The following is a 24,687-nucleotide window of genomic DNA, read 5'->3' as shown; positions in this document are numbered from 1 at the left end:
ATATTTATATAACATTTTATCTCCAAGGCTTCCCCAGCCACATGGAACTGTAAGTCCAATTAAACTTCTTTCTTTTGTAAATTGCCCAGTCTCAGGTATGTCTTTATTAGCAGCATGAAAACGGACTAGTACACTTCACAACCACCCTAGGAAATTTCACATACTCATTTTATGAATGAAAAAGCTGATAATCAGAGAGGCTGAAGACCTTGTCCGTCTGTCTCACTCCAGAGTTTTTGCTCTGGTCTACCACAGTGCATTGGCTCTGGCTGGAATTGTTTTTCAAATACATTTATGGCTTCTAGGATATTTGTCAAATATTGCTTGAAGGGAGCAATTGGCTAGGACTCATTTTAATACACACACACACACACACACACACATGCACACACATGCACACACACACATATATACAGATTTTCTGGTATGGTCTTTGTTGCAATGATATTGCTGCTCCATTTGTACTCATTACCTTGGACTCAGTCCTCCATACGGTCAACATATACACATAGTCAGGGAAGATATATTTGGGCCCAATATGGGTTATATATTTTCTCCTCTGCAAAAAGAGTTATGAAATAATTTTAAAATTTAAATGATTTTAAAGTACTTTTAAAATTTAAATGATTTTAAAGTAAAATAATTTGTAGTATACACTGAAGGCAAAAAGTGTTATATAAATGCTAAATAATAATATTGTAAAACCCCTATATTCTGTGATAATGAGCACTATATAAATGCTAAGTAGAATAGAATAGAAAATGTAGTGTTTTGAAATGGCTTATCAATGTATCAGGTTTCTTGTGTTTCATATGCACATATATATATATATGACTTGCAGCAAAAATGAGAAAGAAAATACTTATCTATTTTAATAATTGTATAGCTGTACTATTCATTATAACACTGTGACTCTCTAAATCATTTTGTACCTAAGAAGAAGAGGCCTTTTCCTGTTACCTATTACTGTGAAACAAACTACCCCAAACCTTAGTGGCTTAAGTCATCAAGCATTTTATTACCTCTTATGATTCTGTGAATTACCTGGGCTCAGATGTCTGCTCCATATGGTTCACCTGAGGCTGGAGTCATTTGGAGGCTCAACTAGGTTGGACTACCCACGATGACTTACTGGCATAGGTAGCAGTTGCTGGTAGTGGTTGGCTGGTTGCTCAGTTGGGAGTCAACTGGAGTGTCTCAGTTTTCTTCTACTGGCTTCACTGTAGGGCTTGGGTTTCTCATACTATGGTGGCTGGGAACATTCCAAGCACACCAGTCCCAATGTACAAGCACCTTACTGAACCTCTGCTTGCACTGTTTGCTAATGACCCATCAGCCAAAGTAAGTCATGAGACCAAGTCTAGAGTCAGTGTGAGGAGGACTATATAAGGCATGAATACCTAAAGGTGTGGTTAAATCAGAGGCATCATTGCAATAGTCCACCACAGAGCCATAGCCAGCCTTGAAAATATCCTTGTATCCCTGAGTGGCACAGAAACAGATGGGACCCTTGCCATCAACACCATCATAGCAAAGATCTAGAATAGAAGGTTGCAGGGCTTACAACAATCATTCCGTACAAGACACCTCAGTGATGACCTGTGTGGAATGGTAATGAAGGACCAGATGGGATAATAGTGACCCTAACACAAAATAGGACCATCACACCCATGGCACTCTATAACTCTCATGCATTACTTAACAATATATTCAGCTCCAAGTAGCATAAAAGACAATTCTAATGACTTTAGAAAGAGACCTTTATTTCTTTCACATAATAAGATGTCCAAAAAATAGATGGTTACACAAATTGGTTCTATAGTTCAACAGTGTGTTTGTAATTTTTGGCTTTTCCTGCATGGTCATAAGATTGCTGCCCCAGCTCCAGGGATCATATCTGAGATCAAAGCAGGAAGAAGGAAGAGGGAGGGAGAAGCTAGCATCAAGCCATCTGAAATCAAAAGCTTTGCTAGAAATTTTCAGCTGACTTCTTCTTATGTCTCACTGGCCAGAATTGGTTACCCCAGCTGCAAAGAAGGCAAAGAAAAGGAATAGTCAGCTGGCACTTCGCTGCTCAATATGGTATCAAGAGTCTGTAAATAAAGGAGTTGGGGTGGAGGCAGTTACATTGGTTAAAAAAAAGTGTCTGTCGCTACCCTAAAACTTAGAAAAACAACCCAGAAACAAATTCAAAAACAACCCAGAAGTGTCTGAGATAAAAGCAGCTATAACCTTGATAGAATGAGATCTTGAAATCCAAATTAAGTTATTTTAAAGAAAAACAAAGTTACATACAGCTGCTATGATTAGATAATATCTCTGAAGGGTTATTCCCTGGCACATAGCAAGTGCCAATACATGTTAGCTGTTGCGGTAAATGTGATGTAATAGTAGTGGTGATGAAGATATTAATTATTATTACAACTGGCATGAGATAAATTAAGGTTTCGCCATTCATCCAACAAACACTTATTGAGCTTTTTCTTCATACAAGAACCTTTACAATTCAAATCTTAGGAAGCAAAGAGTTTAGTGGGTGATTCATATTATTAGGGGAAAAAACATTTATTTTGGATAAAGTATTAACACAAAAAGATAAGTGCTTTTGGAAAACATTCCTAATGATTCAGAATACAATTCATTCTCCTTAAGAATATACCTACGGAGATGGAAAACATTGTGGCCTCAATTAAAATTTTTTTTGTGGTAAAAAGCACATATAACTCAATTGAAGGTCAGGAGTGCTGGCTCATACCTGTAATCCTAGCACTTTGAGAGGCTGAGGCAGGAGGATCACTTGAGCTCAGGAGTTTGAGACTAGCATGGGCAATATAGTGAGACCTCATCTCTACTGAAATTAAAAAAAAAAATAGCTGGGCATGATGGTGCACATCTGTAGTCCCAGCTACTTAAGAAGCTGAGGCGGGAGGAACACTTCAGCCTGGGAGGTCAAGGCTGCAGTGAGCTGTGTTCACACCATTGCACTCCAGTCTAGGTGACAGAGTGAGACCCTGTCTCAAAAAAAAAAAAATTAAAAATATTCAATTGACCATCTTAGCCATTTTAAAGTGTACAGTACAGTAATAAAAAGATATTTTTGTTGCAGTAACAGTTTCAGTAAAAATAACAGTAAACATTTGATTGGAATAAGGGAATATATAATATAGACCTGAAGAAAGAGGGAATATCAAACCTGTTAGTTTTGGGCTGTTTTATGATTTTCTTTAACTTGGTTTGACTTTTCGAGTCAGCAAAAGATTGAAGTTGATACAGAAACACACATACACACCCCCGGACACACACACATTCCTCTGTGAGAATGTCTTGGTTATGGAGATGTGTCTGCTCTTTGTAATAAAAAAGGACACAGGTTTACTGCTAAGCCCAGGCAGGTTTGCTGGGCCAGCTCTAAGGGCTCAGAATGAAAACACAGAAGAAAAAAACAAAACAGGTAACATGCCCCAAAAAGTGCACACAACTTTTCTGAGTGTAAGAGAAGGGAACAGGGAGAAGAGAATGGGATGGGATTGTGAGGGGTGGAATGGCAGGGAGGATTAACAGGATGGATTTCAGGAGGGAATGTGAGAGAAAACAAAACTCAAATGATGATTTGGCATGATCCAAAAACAACAGATAGAAGGTAAATAAACGTTTCCTTAGAAGAGAGAACCTTGAAGTTTCCCCAAAAAAGGAAGAAAAAATGAAGGGAAAGAAAGAGAAGCAAAGGAGATGGGGAGAAAGGGGAAGAAAGGGAGACTTCAATAAAAGCAAAAGCCAAAGAAAACAAGAAGCAAGTTTAACAGTTAGAATTCGAGTCCCAGAAGAAGAATAATGCAGGAAATAGCACAATTCCAGGCAAAGAGAAGAGATACAACACTCAGGTTACTTTTAAGAAGAGGAAAGTACCTTTTGGCCTCAACTCCCAGCTTCCAGTAATTTGATAAAATGATGAACACAGAGGAAAGAAGAGAAGCAACTGCTGAGGTCCCCTAGGCCTTTGAGAAAACGGAGTTGTACCTTTGGCAACATAAGTGCGTATCTACAAGAAAGGCAATAATGTAGACACCGAGGGAATGGGTACTGTCCAAAAAGAAATGCCCCACAAATGTCACCATGGCAAAACTAAAAGAGTCTACAAAGTTACCTAGCATGCTGTTGGCATCATTGTAAACAAACAAGTTAAGGGCAAGATTCTTGCTGAGAGAATTAATATGCATGTTGGGCATATTAAGCACTCTAAGAGCCAAGACGATTTCCTGAAAGTGTGTGAAGGAAAATAACCAGAATAAAGAGGGAAGCTAAAGAGAAACCTGAAGCTGCAGCCTGTTCCACCCAGAGAAGCACACTTTGTAAGAACCAATGAAAAGGAGCCTGAGCTGCTAGAGTCTATTAACTGAATTCATGGTATAACAGGTGAAAAACAAAAAGAAGAAGAAGAAGACTTCTGGATTGTAAAGGAAGAAAGAGGAAGAGGAGGAAGGGAAAGAGGAGGCAAAAATAAATTTGAAAGCTCTTTGAAACCACAAAATATGGTAAAATGAATAATTTTAAGAAGAGAGTACACTGTAAATCACATATTAATATTATGTAAAAATTATGTATAAAAGCTAGAGATAAGTCTGTAGAACTCAAAGAGAAGAGAAACAATGTAAACATTAGTACAAAAAAATGAATGCAATGTAGTTATTCAAATGTAGTTCAAAATATGTAAGATAAGGTAGAGAAGATATTAAATCGTTAATAAGAATTGGGGAAGAAAAAAGAATCAGATTTCAAATTAAGCATTATATTAACTAGGATAATTCAGGTATCCACTAGGACCTGATAATTCAGGTCTCCATCTATGACAAACCCACAGCCAACATCATACTGAACAGGCAAAAGCTGGAAGCATTCTCCCTGAGAACTGAAACAAGTGAAGGATCCCCACTCACATGACTCCTATTCAATATAATACTGGAAGTCGTAGCCAAAGCAATCAGGCAAGAGGAAGAAATAAAAGGAATCCAAATAGGAAAAGAGTAAGTTGAATGATCTCTCTTCATAGACAATATGATTCTATACCTAGAAATCCCCACAGCTTCTGCCCAAAGCCTCCTAGAATTGATAAAACAACTTCAGTAAAATTTCAGGATACAAAATCAATGCACAAAAATCAGTAGCATTTCTATACATCAAAAACATCCAAGCTGAGGGCCAAATCAAAAATGCAATTCTATGCTGCAGAAGATGGTGTATAATAATAATAATAATAAAAGAATACAATTCTATTCACAAGAGCCACAAAAAGAATAAAATACGTAGAAATACAGCTAATCACAGAGGTGAACAATCTCTCCAACAAGAGTTACAAAACAGTGCTGAAAGAAATCAGAGACAACAAAAACAAATGGAAAAACATTCCATGCTCATGAATAAGAAGAATCAATGTTGCTAAAATGGCCATACTGCCCAAAGCAATTTACAGATTCAGTGCTATTCCTATCGAATTACCAACATCGTTTTTCACAGAATTAGAAAAAACTATTCTTAAATTCACATGGGTCGAGAGGGGCCTCGCGCCGCCCCCTTGCCTCCCAGCACGCGGTGCCTCTACGGGGCGCTCCCGCCCCGCGCTGGCCTGGCCTGGACCGGAAGCTGCGCTGCGTGCCTGCTCTTGGCTCTGGGGGAGGGCACCGGGGCCAGTCGGACAGGGGCAAGCAGCAAAAGGAGCGCAAGTCGGACAAACACCTCTATGAGGAGTATGTAGAGAAGCCCTTGAGGCTGGTCCTCAAAGTAGGAGGGAACGAAGTCACCGAACTCTCCACGGGCAGCTCAGGGCACGACTCCAGCCTCTTTCAAGGCAAATAAGATCATGACAAACACAAGGACGGAAAGCGGAAAAAGAGAAAGAAAGGAGAGAAGCAGCTTCCAGGGGAAGAAAAAGAGAGAAAACGGAGGAGAGTTAAGGAGGGTAAAAAGAAGCGAGATCGAGACCTTGTGGAGAATGAGGCAGAAAAAGACCTCCAGTGTCATGCCCATGTGAGATCCTCTCACAAGCTCTTTAGCCAAACAAGAAGAAGTAGAACAGACACCCCTTCAAGAAGCTTTGAATCAACTGATGAGACAATTGCAGAGAAAAGACCCAAGTGCTTTCTTTTCATTTCCTGTGACTGATTTTATTGCTCCTGGCTACTCCATGATCATTAAACACCCAAGGGATTTTAGTACTATGAAAGAAGAGGTCAAGAACAATTACTACCAGTCGATAGAACTAAAGGATAACTTCAAACTAATGTGCACTAATGTCATGATTTACAACAAACCAGAGACCATTTATTATACAGCTGCAAAGAAGCTGTTGCACTCGGGGATACAATTCTTAGCCAGGAAAGAATTCAGAGCCTGAAGCAGAGCATACACTTCATGGCTGACTTGCAAAAAACTCGAAAGCAGAAAGATAGAACAGACTGGGGAGGATGGAGCCAGAGTGGGGAGGACGGAGGCTGCTGGCCTAGAGAGAGAGGACTCTGGAGATGCCGAAGCACAAGCCTTCAAGAGTCCCGGCAAAGAAAATTAAAATATAGACAAAGATATGCTTGAAGATAAGTTTAAAAGCAATAATTCAGAGAGAGAGCAGAAGCAGCTTGACCAAACTGTGAAGGAATCTGGAGGAAAGCTGACCAGACAGCTTGTGAACCGTCAGTGCGAATTTGAAAGAAGAAAACCAGATAGAACAACAACGTTGGGACTTCTCCATCCCGTGGATCCCATTGTAGAAGTGTGAGACTTGAATTATGGACCCTACAGTTCTTATGCACCACGTTATGACTCCACGTTTACAAATATCAGCAAGGATCATTCTGATTTAATCTATCCAACCTATGGGGAAGACTCTGATCTTCCAAGAGATTTCAGCATCCATGAGTTTTGGGCCACATGCCAAGATTATCCATATGTTATGGCAGATAGTTTACTGGATGTTTTAACAAAAGGAGGGAATTCCAGGACCCTACAAGAGTTGGAGATGTCATTGCCTGAAGATGAAGGCCATACTAGGACACTTGACACAGCAAAAGAAATGGAGATTATAGAACTAGACTCAGCAGGGCGTCTGGACCCCAATACTCAAGACAGGCTCACACACTGAAAGTAGTAAACTTTGGCGCTCCAATTGAAATTTTTGACTCTGAAGAACCTGAAGTATTCAAAAGAAACTTGATGAGGCCACCAAATTGTTCAGGGAGCTCCAGGAAGCCTGGAACGAGCATTTGAGCACCAGACCCCTCCCAGTATGATCTGTCTCTTGGGTGCCTCCTGCAGAGACATGCATCTCACTGAACAAGTGACCAATAATCTTAAAAACTTGCACAGCAAGTACCTCCAGGTGATATTGTAAGCCTGTATGAATTTCAAAAAGCAATGGGGATTTCCATTCCTTCCCCCATCATGGAAAACAACTTTGTAGATTTAACAGAAGATCTTGAAGAACCTAAAAAGATGGATGTTGCTGAGTGTGGACCTGGTGGGAGTTGAGGCACCTGGTATTTGATTATATATTATGTATATACTTTTTCATTCTTAACTTAGAAATGCTTTTCAGAAGATATTAAATATTTTTAAATTGTGTTTTTAATTAAACTTTGGAACAGTGAATTTGAATGTTCCAGAGGGGGAAAAAATAAATAAAAATAAATAAAATTCACATGGAACCAGAAAAGAGCCCGAATAGCTAAAGCAATCCTAAGCAAGAAAAACAAATCTGGGAGTATCATATTATCCGACTTCAAACTATACTACTACAAGGCTACGGTAACCAAAAAAAAAAAACACACACACACAGCGTGGTACAAAAACAAACACATAGACAATAAAACAGGTGAGAGAACCCAGAAATAAAGCTTCACATTTTCAACTACCTGATCTTCAACAAAGTTGACAATAACAATGAGAAAAGGACTTCCTATTCAATAAATGATCCTGGGATAACTGGCTAGTCATACACAGAAGATTGAAACTGGACCCCTTCCTTTCACTGTATATACAAATCAACTCAAGATAGATTAATATTTAAATGTAAGACCTCAAACTATACAAACCCTAGAAGAAAACCTAGGAAATAGCATTCTAGACATAAACCTTTGCAAAGATTTCGTGACAGTCTCCAAAAGCAGTTGCAACAACAAAGTAAACAGACAATCTCTAGGAGAAAATACTTGTAAACTAAGCATCTGATAAAGGCCTAATATCCAGAATATGTAAGGAACCTAAACAAATCAACAAGTGAAAAACAACCCCATTAAAAAATGGGCAAAGGATATGAATAGACTCTTTTCAAAAGAAGACATACATATAGCCAACAAGCATAGGAAAAATGCTCAACATTACTAATAGTTAGAGAAATGCAAATCAAAATCACAATGAGATACCATCTCACACTAGTCAGAATGGCTATTAACAGATGTTTGGGAGGCTGCAGAGAAAAGAGAACTCTTACACGTTGCTGGTGGGGATGTAAATTAGTTCAGCCACTGTGGAAAGCATTTTTGAGATTTCTCAAAGGACTTAGAACTACCATTCAACCTAACAATCTCATTACTGAGTATACACCCAAAGGAATATAAATCATTCTACCAAAGAGATACATGCATTCATATGTTCATTTTAGCACTATAATAGCAAAGACATGGAATCAACATAGATGCCCATCAACAATGGACTGGATAAAGAAAATGCAGTACACCATGGTATACTATGTAGCTATAAAAAAGAACAAAATTGTGCCCTTGCAGCAACATAGATGCAGCTGGAGGCCATTATCTTGAGCAAATTAGCACAGGAACAGAAAACCAAATATTCCATGTTCTCATTTATAAGTGGGAGCTAAATGTTGAGTACACATGGACACAAAGGGGAGAATAGACACCAGGACCTACTTGAGGGTGGAGAGAGGGAGGAGGGTGAGGGTTGAAAAACTACCTGTCAAGTACCATGCTCATTACCTGGGTAATGACATTATTTGTACACCAGTCTCTAGCAACATGCAATTTACTCATGTAACAAATATGCACATGTACCCCCTGGACCTAAAATAAAAGTTGAAAAAGGAAAAAAAAAAGATAATGCCTTCTGCTGTAACAAACAAAGCTGAAAAAACACCAGTGACTTAATAAGAGTTTATTTTGAGCACATAAAAAAAGTTCACAGTTTTCATTTTTAAGATAGAAATGGAAAACTTTCAAATCTGGAGACACCAATTTTACTCTATTTTTCATAGTAAGACTTGTGGATGGCTCTTCCTGGAATAATTGACAAGAATAGCAAAACACACAGGATTTCAGTGTATCCATGAAAGAAAGTAACTGGCTTATTCTAATTCAAGTAGAAATGTAGTGTTTTATAAAGACGTCATAAATCACTTACAAAAGGAAGATTTACTCAATAACTAAGACAATTACATAGCTATTGGAGAAAAAGTAAAGTTGAATGTCTACATTGCTATATGCCAAAACAAATTTCGAATAGATTAAAGATTTAAATATAAAAATAAGCATAGCAACTAGAAGAAAAATAGTTAAATTTCTTTTACTTTACATTGGAGAAAGACATTCAAGCATGAAATCAAAGGCAAAAGCCATGAAGAAAAATATTAACCAATGAAACTTACGAAAACATTTAAAACTCATATATATTTTTTAAAGCCATAATTCATTTAAAAGCAAAAAACAAAGTAGACGAATAGTTGAGTCATATCTGACAGATGATTTGATATATAAAGAGCACTAATCAATCAATAAAAGACACTCAACATAAAAAATGGGCAAAGACAAGAATAGTTGAATCATACATAATACATGCAAATGGAAAATAAGCATACGAAAACCTTCAGCTTTGCCAATAATTAAAGATAGAATATTTGCCTACAAATTATCTAAAAATGCTAATAATAGCAGTGTTTTTGAATAAATAGAAAAATGAACACTCTCAATCAAAGCTGGTTATGAGTATAAATTGGTATAATTCTGTAGGTAATTTAGCAATATGTATAAATATGCTTAAGAGAAAGATATACTTGACTTAGTAATTCTCTAATCAATCTTTTCTCAGGATTAATTATTTATTGTTGATTAATTATAAATTTTTTTGAAAATTTATGATTTTGAAAATTTTATATACAAAATTGAAAATGTTATATACAAGTTTATTCAACTTATTTTTGACAGAATTATTTTTAATAATAAAAAATGGAAAACAACATAAATGAGTCACAATTTGGAAATTATAGCCCAATCATATGCAGGTATTAAAAGTCATGTTTTTTAAATAATATTTCAAAATACGGGAAAGTATACTCACTGCAATGCTTATGCAGGCACTACAAGCCTTATAACCTGTGTGATCATAATTTGTATAAATTGCCAAAGATTTGTTCTTATCCTCCACTGATTTCCCCCTAGGTCATAAGAGGCATTCAATAATTTTTTTTGAATTTAAAAGAAATGAAATTTTTCGTACACAAAAACAAACTACTAGTTTATTCTAGGTGGCAGGCTTATAGGTGATTCTTATTTCTTCTGTATGATTTAGTTTTGAAGTTTCCACAGAGAATGTTTACAACTTTTATGAGTAAAGAAATCTTATTGATTTGGTTTATAAAACATGATCCCAGAATACATTAAAGGAGCTAAGAGAAAAGGAATTTTTTGTTGTTAGGTGAATTTTTAAGAGACAATTTTTAATTCTAGACTACCAAAATATTGCCTTTCATATCCTACAATAGGCTGCACTCTGGAGCGATGTGCTGTAATGTGTGCGACTGTTGGCAGCTAACATCACGGCATCTTACTCCATGAATGGATGAAAAACTAAACTCTGAAGAGGGAAGTGAGGCAAGCCTGCCCATTGTATTAAAGGCAACTTAAAAGTGCCCCATGAATCCATCATGGGTGTTTATGTTCTCTTGATCCTTAAGTAACAAATAGGCCGGGCATGGTGGCTTATGCCTATAATCCCAGCACTTTGGGAGGCCGAGGTGGGCGGATCACTTGAGGTCAGGAGTTCAAGACCAGCCTGGCCAACATGGTGAAACCCCATCTCTACTAAAAATACAAAAATTAGCCAGGCATGGTGGTGAGCACCTGTAATCCCAGCTACTCAGGAAGCTGAGGCAGGAGAATCGCTTGAGCCCAGGAGGCAGAGTTCGCAGTGAGCCGAGATCGCGCCACTGCACTCCAGCCTGGGCAACAGAGTGAGACTGTCTCAAAAAAAAAAAAAAAAAAAAAAGTTGAATGCAAAACTTGAACATAAAGTGTCAAGATGAGAGTCTTTTATCGTCTTAGCCTAGTTCTGGTTTATGCAGGTGATGTCACCCTGGCAACCACATAATGGGGCTATTACTTTGTATTTATAAATTGTACACCAGAGGAACTGGAGACAGATCAAGAGGAAACTGTGTTGCCCATACTGTGTACAGCACATATTTACTTAGCCTGCTTGTCCTACAATGTTCTAACCCCCATGAGAACAGAAAAGTTTTCTTCCATCCTATGTGCATCTACTTTGGAGCAGAGGGAATAGCACATAGTGAAAGAAGCCAAACACAAAAAGCCACATATTGTATGATTCCATTTGTGTAAAATGTTCACAATAGCCAAATCCATGGAGACAGAAAATCGATTAGCATTTGTCTGGGCTGGAGGGAGCGGGAACAGAGAGTGACTGTTAACAGGTACAGATTTCTTTCTGGGGTGAAGAAAGTATTCTGGAATTAGATAGTAATGATGGCTGCACAATTCTGGGAATACACAAAACCCACTGAATGGTAGACGTGAAAATGGTAAACTTTATGGCATGTAAATTATATCTAGATTTAAAAGAAAAACATATTGAATAGAGTCTAAAAGACCAGAAAGAATCATGTGGAGGAGGCTGGGTCTGGCAGAGGGAGGAACTACTCCAGCTGGGTCTACCCAGCCTAATCATCCTTCTGTGGCAAATCCTAGAGGGGTTCTTAACCCTGCAATTCTAAAAACAGCAAAAAGATTCCTTGATAACAAATGACTCAAACTACACTATATGCGAGGACAAAAGACATGTTATTACATAAAAAATATTTTTATGCCTATCTGTATATTTAATATATAAAAGATATGTTAGTATCTAAACATTCCAATGTTTACCTCCAGTTTCTCTTCACTAAAAAGTTGATGGGGAGAATTATAAGGCCTGATTGGGGCATAGTTTCTGTTACAGAACAGTCTGGATTCAGACTCTCTCTGTTTCTGTTGATTCTTTCCTATGGGACACACTGTTAGTGGTTTCACGGCATCTGCTCTGGAATCTGTTATTTTCTATATTTTAATGAAAAGGTTGCACTAATTGCTGACATCTTTGCACCATTATTGATTGTCAAAATTTGACCACAAACATTTATGTCTTCCTAAAGAACAAAATGCCAGAATGAAATAATTAATATGTGCTAAGCCAAGTGTGTGTGCTCACAATTTAAAAACTGTGTGTCATAAACATGTTTAGGCCCAATGAAATGAACTACAAAAAGAAGGCAATACGTTTTATCCAAGTATTTTGGATGCAAATAGATATGAAGGCAACTATAATTCATATCTCATTAAAGAATAATTGCAAAAATGTCACCAAACTGTGACATAATTATTGAACCATGTCAAAAACTCATATTTTTTTTATTTCTTCTGCACGTTACTAGGAGAATGTGCAAGTGTGGGGAAGAAAATAAATTATTTAAAATAAATGAAAGTTATATAACAATTGAGTCACCTCCAGTGTTTAATAAAGCATTTAGCCTGGTTATTATTCCACGCATGAAAACTGCAAGTTTAATATTTCTGTTAACTATGAGTGAAGTTTAAAATTCAAAACCTGTAGTCAAAAAGATGAATCAAGACCACACAGATACGATTTATTTTTTCTTTTGGATAGGGTCTCGCTCTGTCACCCAGGCTGTAGTGCAGTGGCATAATCATAGCTCACTGCAGCCTCGAACCCCTGGGTTCATGCAATCCCATCTCAGTCTCTGGAGTAGCTGGAATTACAGGCATGAGCCATCGTGCCCAGCCCAGATATGATTCTTAAAAGGATCAATTAAATAAAATGTATTATGGATGAAATTAAATAAAAAGTTTAATAAAACAGATGACTTGCAAGACTAGTATTTGGCAACTGAGCCTATTAAATTCCAGTTTATTAGAGAATGAATGCATATATATTCTCCATGCATCAAAAACAATACATTTATTAAAAACCCTGGGATATACATTTTTATGGTAACTGAAGATTTAAGCATGAAAAACTACTTCTAGAGGTGCTTCCAAAACATTCTGGTGTCAGAGAACCCTGAAAATAGTTTTTGATACTCTCTAGGATGCAGTTTCATGGGTTGTTATATTCTGAAGTACTTACTACTTTGCTGTCTATGTGGTTCGGTGAAATGTCATTCCTGATCTGAATCTCTCCGCTTATGTAACTGATCAGTGGACTGAAATCTCCAGGTCTTCTATTCCATTTGGTCAACACGGGCTTGCCTGTCACCCTTCATTGTGCTTCTTCAAAGAACAGTTGCCACCTTATCTGGGAACAGCTCTCTTTATGAGTGCTACTCATGTGAAATAATCTTTCACCACTGAGGCCACTATTTCCTTAGCACAAGAAGAGACATTTATCTTGCTGCTAATGGATAATTAATTTTAAAAATGTATATTATGACACAATTTTTTAAAAAAGGAAAAGGCAAGCTGGACAATGGGACTAAATGTCCCTTCTTCAAATTGACTCCTATTTAGCTCTTCCAATGTCATCCCAAACACAGATAACTTTTCTTTCATGAATTGTTCTCCTGAATGATTTATACGTGTCGTGTTATCTGAGGCTCTCTCTGGGTCCCCTGGTGGATTTAGCCAGCCATCAGCTGCATAATTGTTAATTTTAACACTATAAAAGGTTCTGATGCAGAAGAGATATGGTGTTGGTAGAAGAATTAATTGAAATGTATCTCCCAATCACACTAGTCTCCTACTGCTGGTTTCCCACACACAGAAATTATACTTTAGATTTAAGGTTAAAATAAATTTACATCTTTGCTGCTCATAAAGCTTTGGGTCTAGTGGTAAATGGAAACGTTAATTGCTTCTAATACCCATGAAGGTTTTTCACCCTGAGAACAATTCCGGGAACTGTACAGGTCACGGTCCAATGCACATTTTCATAGGTAGAGTAGCTCTTGCAGTCAAAGGCTGACAAGAGATAGGGTGGGAAGGAAGGTTATGGGGAAAAAAATGAGGGTGAGTGGAGAAACTGGGAAGGCTGAGAAGAAAGAAAATAATATGTGTCATTTATTACTAAATCTGCAATCCTTCTTTTACACTTCTCAACAAGAATGATAATTTTCCAGATTTTCCATGCAGCCAAAAAAAAGCAATAAGAGGTAACATAGGCAACATTTCAGCCCTGACATTTCCTTTCTAAGAATATAAGTGTACATGAGATATGGTCAAAAAGAAGGCCTTTGGAATAATTATATTTAAATATTTGAGGTGATGGAAAACAAAAGCGTGTTAAATATAAGTGGTGGGTCACTTTAATTTTCCGGTCTACAAATCCCAAATCTGAATGCTTCCAGGATACTCCTCTCAGCTAAGTAGGCAGTAGAGTTATGTGTATTCATGATGTGTGGGGCACAGTGAAAGGCTTGATCCATGGAACTCATAGATGGGAGTAGAAGAATATATCAAGCCTGGCCAGGCATGGTGGCCCACGCCTGTAATCCCAAGACTTTGGGAGGCCAAGGCAGGCAGATTTCTTGAGCCCAGGAGTTTGAGACCAGCCTGGACAACATGATGAAACCCATCTCTACCAAAAAATATAAAAATCATCTAGGCGTGGTGATGAGCGCCTGTAGTTCCAGCTACTTAGGAGGCTGAGGTGGGAGGAGAGCTCAAACCCGGGAGGTGGAGGTTGTGGTGAGCCAAGATCTGTCGTGCCATTGCACTCCAGCCTGGGTGACAGAGTGAGACCCTGCAAAGGAAAGAAAGAAAGAAAGAAAGATGAAAGAAAGAAAGAAAGAAAGAAAGAAAGAAAGAAAGAAAGAGATAGAGAGAGAAAGAGAGAGAGAGAAAGAAAGAGAGAGAGGGAGGGAGGGAGGGAAGGAAGGAAGGAAGGAAGGAAGGAAGGAAGGAAGGAGAGAAAGAAAAAAGAAAGAAGAAAGAAAAAGAAAGAAAGAAAGAAAAAAAGAAAGAAAGAAAAGAAAGAGGATATTTCGAGCCAAGCCTGTCATACTCATGCATTTACCCATTTCATACAACAAACATTTCATAAGCATCTAGTGAGTGCCTGGCACTGTCACTGTGCTATATAAACTGAGTCTTTGCCCCGGGAGAGTTCACAGATTAACAGAAGAGAGGGGTAAGTACAGCAGTAATCACAAGGGAATAGCAGTGCAGAGGAGGGACACCAGAAACCAGTATTTTAAACTCTCATTTCTCATTGTTTTCAAATAAAAATGTCACCAGACTTTACAAATAGGGACAATTTCCAGACATATTTCCTACATACCAAAACCTTCACCAGTGCCCATTTCTTCCCAGTTTGCAGTTCTCAATTGAGATACACACTATTTTCAGCAGACTATAGCCAGATCCTCAAAACTGCAAGAAAGTTTCAAAGCCTCATCACCTTGCGCTGACTTTAACCAGTTCATCTAGTCCGTTTTCCTTAAACATGAAAGCCAGAAACTGCTAAGTGCTGAAGGCTATTATCACTTGAATGACACTTTATCATTGAGTAAAATACTAAACATTTTGCTTTCATAATGCATATTGAGTCTTCAACAAACAAAAAGAGCATGCTCAACTTTTTTTTTGTTTTTTTTTATTTTGTTTTGTTGTTTTGTTTTGGCCATACAGCAGATTTGAGGATTATATACCTATAATTTTAGGACACAAAAGCTCAGCTTCTTAAAGCCAAAAGAAATGCCAACTGATCTGTGAACATTCTTACATATTATGTATTATATTAAAACATAAAACTATCATCCAAGTCTTTCTATAATGAAGCTCAAAGATGGTCTTTAGGGTCAGGAATGGGGAAAGTTTACTCATTACTATTGGTAGAATATAATTCCTTGTTCACAGCAATCTACGTCTTTAATTGCATTTTCTTTTTAAAGCCCAGTGTAGGTAGGTAGATCTATGCACAGAATTACAATGCAGCAATTGAGAACCAATGATTTTCTAAGCCAGAGATATTGGGTATTTAATTTTGCTTCTTAAATCCATACTATGGTGGGCTCTTATGAACACAATAGAGAAAGAGTTATGTCCTAATCAGTTTATAAGATAGTATAGGAAAAAAATGCATAAGAGACCAACCAGATGTGTAAATACAGTAATACAAAGAAACCTAATCTACTGCAAAGCTATAATTTAATCCTTCTATAATACAAGCGTATTGAAAACTGGCTTTATAAATAGCTCAAAAATAGCATAACTGAACTTTATAGTCTTGGTTCAGTTTAAAGTATTCAATTCTAACTTATAACTTATATAAAGTATCATTTAGTTTTTACATAAAATTGAATCATGAATTATATCTAAGGAGGAGAAGATTTATGAATAATAACTTAAGTATTTAAAAACAGTGCAAGACCAAGTTTTTAATGTCAGCAAGGGTGAAAATGATTTGCACATGCATTCGGGTCTGTGTGTATATGTATGTTTGTCTAACAAAGGGTTAAGATGCCTGAGTGTCATGTGAAACAGCAAAAAGTCACCTTTTAAAATTTTGTTTTATTACTGGATGTGAATAACAATAATAAAAGAATCAAGGTTACATTTATAAAGTAATATCTATGAAACAAAATGACCTTGTAACCAACAAAGATATTATTTGACTTTTTAAAAACAGAATTATGAAAAGCTGAGCTGATGAATACACTGGGACTTTAAAATAGGAGAATAAAATAAAAAGAGGCCTATTGTGATTTTAGCAAGAATTGCCTTTTACTCAAGCCCAACATTCACAATGTATAAGCTTTTGTTAGTGAGCTTTGAGTTCCTCTTCCTAAGATTCCGTTGCACATAGTCATCTCCATTGGTTTTCTCAATTATTTATCCATAGTCTCTTTTGACCCTCCTCTTTTTTTCTTTTTAACCCTCCCTTATTTCCTTCCTTCCTTCCTTCCTTCCTTCCTTCCTTCCTTCCTTCCTCCCTCCCTCCCTCCCTCCCTCCCCCTCTCTCTCTCTCTTTCTTTCTTTCTTTCTTTCTTTCTTTCTTTCTTTCTTTCTCTTTCTTTCTTTCTTTCTTTCTGATGGAGTTTCACCCTTGTTGCCTAAGCTGGAGTGCCATGGTGCGATCTTGACTCACTGCAACTTCCACCTCCCGGGTTCAAGCGATTCTCCTGTCTCAGCCTCCCGAGTAGTTGGGATTACAGGTGCGCATCACCATGCCCGGCTAATTTTTTGTATTTTTAGTAGAAATGGGGTTTCACCATGTTAGCCAGGCTGGTCTCAAACTCCTGACCTCGGGTGATCCGCCCACCTCAGCCTCCCAAAGTGCTGAGATTAAAGGCATGAGCCACTGCGCCTGGCCTCTTTCTTTCTTTAATCGTTCCCCCCATAACTGAATGAAGTTGGAACAAACATAATTTCATCAGCTTTCAACAACACTACCCTTCCTTGGATGCAGATTAAAACCCTTTGCCCAAACATACCAGAAACATATGAAGAATCGGTAAAGAAGAGAGTTATGAAATTAAATACTCTTTTTAATTGCACTTCCTTGATCCCCTTTTTGACTCCCTGTAAATAAGGAAGCTCAGGTGTGTTTTATATGTATATTCCAGATAGCACATGTATATTACATACATCAGAGTCACTTGATCAATAATGTTTTGCCTAATGAAAGCCAGTGTGTGAAAGTCAAACATCCCAGCTGTTATGTTGATTCATTACTTTGCTGGATAATGTCACCACCTGTAATCAAAGGAAAAGTTCATGAAAAAGAAGGAAAAGTTCTCAAAATAAAATAATGAATACTAACTGCATCAGAAATAGATCCTGGCTATAAAGGCAGAGGTGGACATATATAGTACACATTGGAATAAAATAGTCATATGTCTATGATGGTGAGAAAGAAGGTAGCGGAGAAGAATTTGGGGCTCTGCAGATCATGGTCATGTTCTGTGTTCAGTAGATGAGTGGCTCCTGACAGTCTTTTAATTTCTCCATATCAAATTCAAATATACCATCAGTTTAGTGGGAGTTCCACACCTAGGGACTCTGGTAGGCCATCCTAAATCCTTGTGGATAGAAGGTGAGAAGAGTCGGCCCCATGCCTGCTAATCATTTCTCTAGGCTTTCAGACCCCTCCTCATAAGAATTTAACCTCTGAGCCCAGATGCCTCTACAGGGAAGCAGAGAAAGCAGGAAGAGGGGTGGAAGAAACATTATGCAATTATCTCAGAAGATTGAGCATTATCTAAAGGAGTTGTTTAAATTATTAGTTCTGACAGATGTCTAAATTGGATTAGACATTCTAGGAGGTGAGAGCTCCTTAGGAAAACTAGATAGATTTTCAAGAAAATACAGAAAACTTGGGCTGGGCGTGGTGGCTCACGCCAGTCATCCCAGCACTTGGAGAGGCTGAGGCGGGTGGATCACCTGAGGTCAGGAGTTTGAGACTAGCCTGGGCAACATGGTGAAACCCTGTCTCTACTAAAAATACAAAAATTAGCTGGGCGTGGTGGTACATGCCTGTAATCCCAGCTACTCGGGAGGCTGAGGCATGAGAGTCGCTTGAGCCGAGGAAGTGGAGGTCGCAGGGAGCTGAGATTGAGTTGCTGCAGTCCAGCCTGGGCAACAGAGCAAGACTCCATCTCAAAAAAAACAAAAACAAAAACAAAACTCAAAATACAGGAACCGTATATATATGTATATGTGTGTGTGTGTATACATACACACACACACACAGAGGGAGAGAGAATATATATAGTATATATATATTCTGTATATATATAGTATGTATATATATATTCTGTATATATATATATACACTATGTATATAGTCTATATATAGTCTGTATATATATACACGGTATACCATGTATATATATACACCTATATATATATATAGGGTCTTTCTCTGTTGCCCAGGCTATAGTGCAGTGGCATGACTACAGCTCACTGTAACCCTGAACTCTTGGGCTTAAGCACTCCTTCTGCCTCAGAGAAACTATATTTTTTATGTACATCTTTGTCGTAGAGTAGGTTAAGTTTGTATCCCTGTCACAGATCTCAAACTCTTGCATCTTGTACTAATTTTGGAACATAAGCTTATGATCAATTAATATTTGTTTTCTTATTAGTATTTATTAGTTTTCTAAACACACCTAGAAACTTTTGGATTAAGAAGTATGGTTTTGCCTCAACTATACTATAGCTCACCCCATAGTTTGCTACTGTTGAAGGAACAATAACATGGCTTTGTGTTTCTTTTGCCTGTGAATTTTGTGTAAGTTCCTGTCATTGACAGAGTCTAACCTAAAATCTTGCTAGCAAAGGATTCAGGAAAACGAAGCTGCTTGTTTTCTAAGGCCTGAGATGCAGAAGAACGACAGAAGAGAACAGAAAGTGATCTAACTTGTGAACAGACAATAGATATTCTGCTTTTCTTGAATAGTCTGGTCATAAACCTAGCCACTTCTCTAAAATAGTAACACACCTACTTTATACACCTTTTTAAAAAACTTCTTACATAAGACCTAATATTGTAGCCATTTGTGAATGCGAATTGTTTCTTAGGAGACATAAGGTTCTAAAAATTTAGAACAGTGCTCTGAATATAACAGATTCAGTAAATATTTATTAAATAAATGGGTGTATTAATTTTTTAAAGTAGGGTTTTGTTTTGTTTTTAAGCCCGTAGTCCTCAAAAACTCTACCAGTCTCCTGGTTGATACCAAGATTTCATTTCCCATAAATTTTAAAGTAATAATATTCTGCTTAGACTTGTATTCTTAAGTATCATGTCTGTATATAAAAATGGAATTAAACTTTATTTGATTCCATTGATTCTGAATTTATAGGTTAATCCACACTGTTTGAAATTTACTTCTGCAACAATTGTTTTTTCAAAAAGGTCCTCAAAAAATTAACATCATAAACAAAATTTCAAGGTGCCATTTCAGCCATATTTTCAGCACTTCGTTGCTTTAATTGCTGATATGTATACATAATCAGAACTGTTTGCCTTTTGTAATCCTTAAAGGATGTGTGGAGGACTTATTCTGGGGCTGGTTGCCAGGATCCAGGTGGAGGCAGTTCTCATGATGGTTAGAAGCACAGGCTTCTTGGTGGCTTCCACGTGCCAGCTGCGTCCATACCGACCACCCTGCTTAGGCAGTCTAGAAAGTCTATTTAATTCTTCTCTGAGTCTCGTCATTTTCATCTGTGAAATGAGAATCATACCTTTAACCTCATTGAGTTGTTGAGTGAATCAAGGGCAGCTGGTGCTTGCTCAGCTTCCAGCCCAGAACCTGAGGCTCAACTGTGGTCAGCATATAAGTTTCTTACTGCTGCTGTAACAAAGTGCCACAAACATGGTGGATTAGAACTGCACAAGTGTATTAGTTTACCATTCTAGAGGTTGGAAGTCCAAAGTTTGACTCTCCAAGCTGAAGTCAAAGTGTTGGCAGGGCAGCATTCCTTCTGAAGGTTCTAGGGTAGAGTCTGTCTCCCGACCTCTTCAGCTTCTAGAGACCACCCGCATTCCCTGACTCGGTCTCACATAACCCAGACTTCTTCTGTGGTCACATCATCCCTGACTCTGACTCTCCTAATTTTTTCATAAAGAACCTTTGAGATGATGTTGGGTTTACTGAGATAATCCAGGATAATCCCCCCATCTCAGAGTCCTTAACTTAATCAGCCCTGCAAAGCCCCTTTGGCCAGGTAAGGTAACACCCCTGCAGATTCCAGGGATTCAAATGTGGATATCAGCAGGGGTCCTTATTGAGCCCACCACAGGCAGTATTATGATCGTGGTCACAGTTGGCTGTTTTGCTTTATTACAGAAGGTAATCTCTTTGTTTTCTTTCTTTTTCTCTTCTTTATAAGGATAGAATGCAAACCTGTATCCTCACCTGCTCGGAGATCTGTCCTCAAGGAGATCAAAACTAGTCTTTTGGTTGTTAATGATTCAGGCTCTGGTTCTAATGGACACCAGCATTTATTGTAGATGATCGAGATGAGAGACGGAGTTGGAGAAGGATTTGAGAGAATTTGAAAAGCCAAGGGCAATAGTGACTACAGTAAATAATAATGTATTGTATATTTCAAAATTGATAAGAGAGTACATTTCAAACATCCTCACCACAAAAAAAGATAAGTATTTGAGATGATGGATATGTTCATTAGCCTGACTTAATCATTCCACAGTGTATACATATATCATAATATTGCTTTGTACTCTGTAAATACATATAATTATAATTTGTCAATTTACAGTAAAATTTTAAAAAGAAAAGAAAAGAAAGGCCAAGGGCAGAATGGAGCTACCTCAGGTTAGAGGAAGGAGGGGTGCAGGAAGAAGAGAGGGCTGTGAGTCCTGGAGTAGCAAGGCTGCCAGCAATACGGTCCCCTAACAAGCCTGTCCTTTACCTAGTGCATCTCATCTCTAAACCACCCTTCCATATTCTGCCTATAATGCGGGAACTGAGACTTTGCAAATTTCATTTCCCAGATTCCTTTGACAACTGGTATTCTTGTTATGTTCCAGCAAGAAGAGGCTTCATATGGACTGAGCGAATGTGTTCTTCCAAAATGCATATATCAATCAAAATAATTCATATATTAAAATCCTAATTCCAATGCAGTAGTATTAGGAGATGTGGCCTTTGGGAGATAATTTAGGTTATGAGGGTAGAACCCTCATAAATGGGACTAATGTCCATATAAAAGGGACCCTAGAGAGCTCTCTAGCACTCTTTCAACCATGTGAGGATACAACAAGAAAATGGCAGTCTGAACCCAGAAGAGGGCAGCTATGGTCTGAATGTTTGGGTCACCCCCCAGATTCATATTGAAATCTAATCCCCAGTGTGATAGTATTAAGAGGTGGGGCCTTTTGGAAGGTGAGCGATTAATTAGAGTGAAGCTTTCATGAATGAGATTAGCATCCTTATAAAAGAGGCCTGATGGAAGCTTGCTTGCCTTTCCACCATGTGGGAACACAGCTAGAAGATGCCATTTATAAACCGGAAGAATGAGCACTCACCAGATAGCACATTTGCTGTTGCTTTGATCTCTTGATCTTGACTTCCCAGCCTCTAGGACTGGTAATTTGTTATAGCAGTCCAAGCTGACTAAGACAAAGTTTTACAGGTAAATTAAAAGATGGGAGGCCAGTTGTGGTGGCTCACACCTATAATCCTAGCACTTCGGGAGGCCGAGGCAGGTGGATCATTTGAGGTCAGGAGTTTGAGACTAGCCTAGCCCACATGGTGGAACCCCATCTCTACTAAAAAATACAAAAATTAGTCAGGCAGTAGTGGCACACGCCTGTAATCCCAGCTACTTGGGAGGCTGAGGCAGGAGAATTGCTTGAACCTGGGAGGTGGAGGTTGTGGTAAGCTGAGATCACGCCACTGTGCTCCAGTCTGGGTGACAGAGTGAGAACCTGTCTCAAAAAAAAAAAAAAAAAAAAAAATTAAAAGATGGAAGGTAGACAACATAGTGAAACTCCATCTCTATGAAAATTTTTTAAAAATTAGCTGAGCATAGTGGCATGTGCCTGTAGTTCCAGCTACTCGGGAGGCTGTGGAGGGAAGATTGCTTGAGCCCAGGAGGTTGAGGCTGCAGTGAGCTGTGATTGTGCCATAGCACTCCAGCCTGGGCAACAGAGCAAGACCTCATCTCAAAAATAAAGTTAAATAAATAAATAAATGTAGGACGAAAAGTTTTCATTCCTTCTCCTTCTCCTTCTCCTTTTCCTCTTGTTCTTCTTCCTTGTCAGCATGGCCCCAGAAAATGCAGTTGGCTTCAGCTTTCATCTTTTTATTCAATCAGAACCAGCCTCATCATTCTAGAGATACTAGTAGCAGCCAAGTGGTACTACCTACTCAGAGGTGTAAGAACCAACTCTCCCGGACCTCTCATGGGCTCCTAGAGTCTGGTAAAGGCCATTTTTCCTTTTATTTTTCTAATACTAAAGGTGGTAGTAGCTTCCTACTTAGTACCTCTGGTTACCTAGCAATCCTTTGCTCTTTCAATCCTTAACCACCTGTGTAACAAATTCCATATCAAGTCCCTTCTACAGAAACCTAGTGTGGTTTCTGTTTTCCCAGTGGGATCTGACTGATAGTCAGGTTGCACTCAGATCGTCCTGAGTCCAAGACACAGCATGGAAGCCACAGAGGGCCCTTAGATTTGAAGGGTTGATTGGTACTGCATAAAACCCAGGAAATTTGAAAAGACCTCCCAGAATAATTGATGATAAACGTTCTGCCAACCTGGCTGGCCTCAAAGCCTAGATCAAGTTTATTCATAGAAATAAAGAGAAGCAGGATTTATTTCATTCCCAACAATTGAAATTGAAATTAAAACCAACTACACTATTATTAAAAATCACCTGCAGAAAAATATATTTCCTTGCTTCTCAGCTCTCAAGAGAAACTCAAATATGCCTAAATTCCTCAAATTTGTTACCTATTTCCAAAAGAATAGGAATGTAAGGTTTTCATTTCAAGAACTAGTCTTACTCCTGACTGCTTGTAAAATTTTTATTTTCCTGGCCAGGCGCAGTGGCTCATCCCAGCACTTTGGGAGGCCGAGGCGGGTGGATCACAAGGTCAGGAGTTCGAGACCAGCCTGGCCAAGATGGTGAAACCCCGTCTCTACTAAAAATACAAAAAACATTAGCCAGGCGTGGTGGCGGGTGCCTGTAATCCTAGCTACTCAGGGGGCTGAGGCAGGAGAATCACTTGAACCCGGGAGGCAGAGGTTGCAGTGAGCCGAGATCATGCCATTGCACTAGCCTGGGCAACAGAGCAAGACTCCTTTTGGAAAAAAAAAAAAAAAACTATTTTCCTTTGTTTTCATTTTAGCAATCATGTAAATATATTTTGTCCAGCTAAGTTATAAGCACCATTATATTAGATAATTTTAGGCATAAGGTATAGTTTTAATGAACTATTTAATTAGCTTCCCCCATCCAATCTATTAGCAAATATTTTCCACTTAATTTTCTATAAATCTTTCAAGCACCCACTTACACCATCCTCATATACACCCTAGGGGCAGTCTATGTGGATATTTCGGAGACCTCTAATTCCTCCCTCCACTCCACAGCCAGAGTCATCTTTGTAAAAACAAATCTGATTAAGCTTAAATAAACTACTATTGTGCGTATGGGAAGTACCAACTTCTTTAAATGGCTGACATAAGGCTCTCTGGGATTTCTGTCCCCCTATTCCACTCCAATCTCATTTCTATCAAATTTCTGCCTTGAATCCTGGCCACACTGGACTTGTATGAGATCCTCAAACCTCTGAGACTATTTGTTTTCCTCAGGGCTTTGAATATGTATTACGCTCTAGAGCTTTCTTCCCACACTATCCCCTATTTAATTCTCTGTCAGGTTCCAGCAACATTATGGTTTGAACGTATATTTTCCTCCAAAATG

At 38.2% G+C, this 24,687-nt stretch overlaps 1 pseudogene; it reads left to right on the top strand.

Annotated features, from left to right (window-relative positions):
• The first annotated feature begins 1,245 nt into the window (after positions 1–1,245).
• Positions 1,246–7,608, top strand: LOC116467509 (bromodomain-containing protein 7-like; annotated as a pseudogene).
• Positions 7,609–24,687: the final 17,079 nt, after the last annotated feature.

This window comes from Hylobates moloch, unplaced genomic scaffold, assembly GCF_009828535.3.
Source record: "Hylobates moloch isolate HMO894 unplaced genomic scaffold, HMol_V3 SCAFFOLD_4, whole genome shotgun sequence".
Classification (NCBI taxonomy): domain Eukaryota; kingdom Metazoa; phylum Chordata; class Mammalia; order Primates; family Hylobatidae; genus Hylobates; species Hylobates moloch.
The sequence above is the reverse complement of the archived record's forward strand: the minus strand, read 5'-3'. Positions and strand labels throughout refer to the sequence as shown.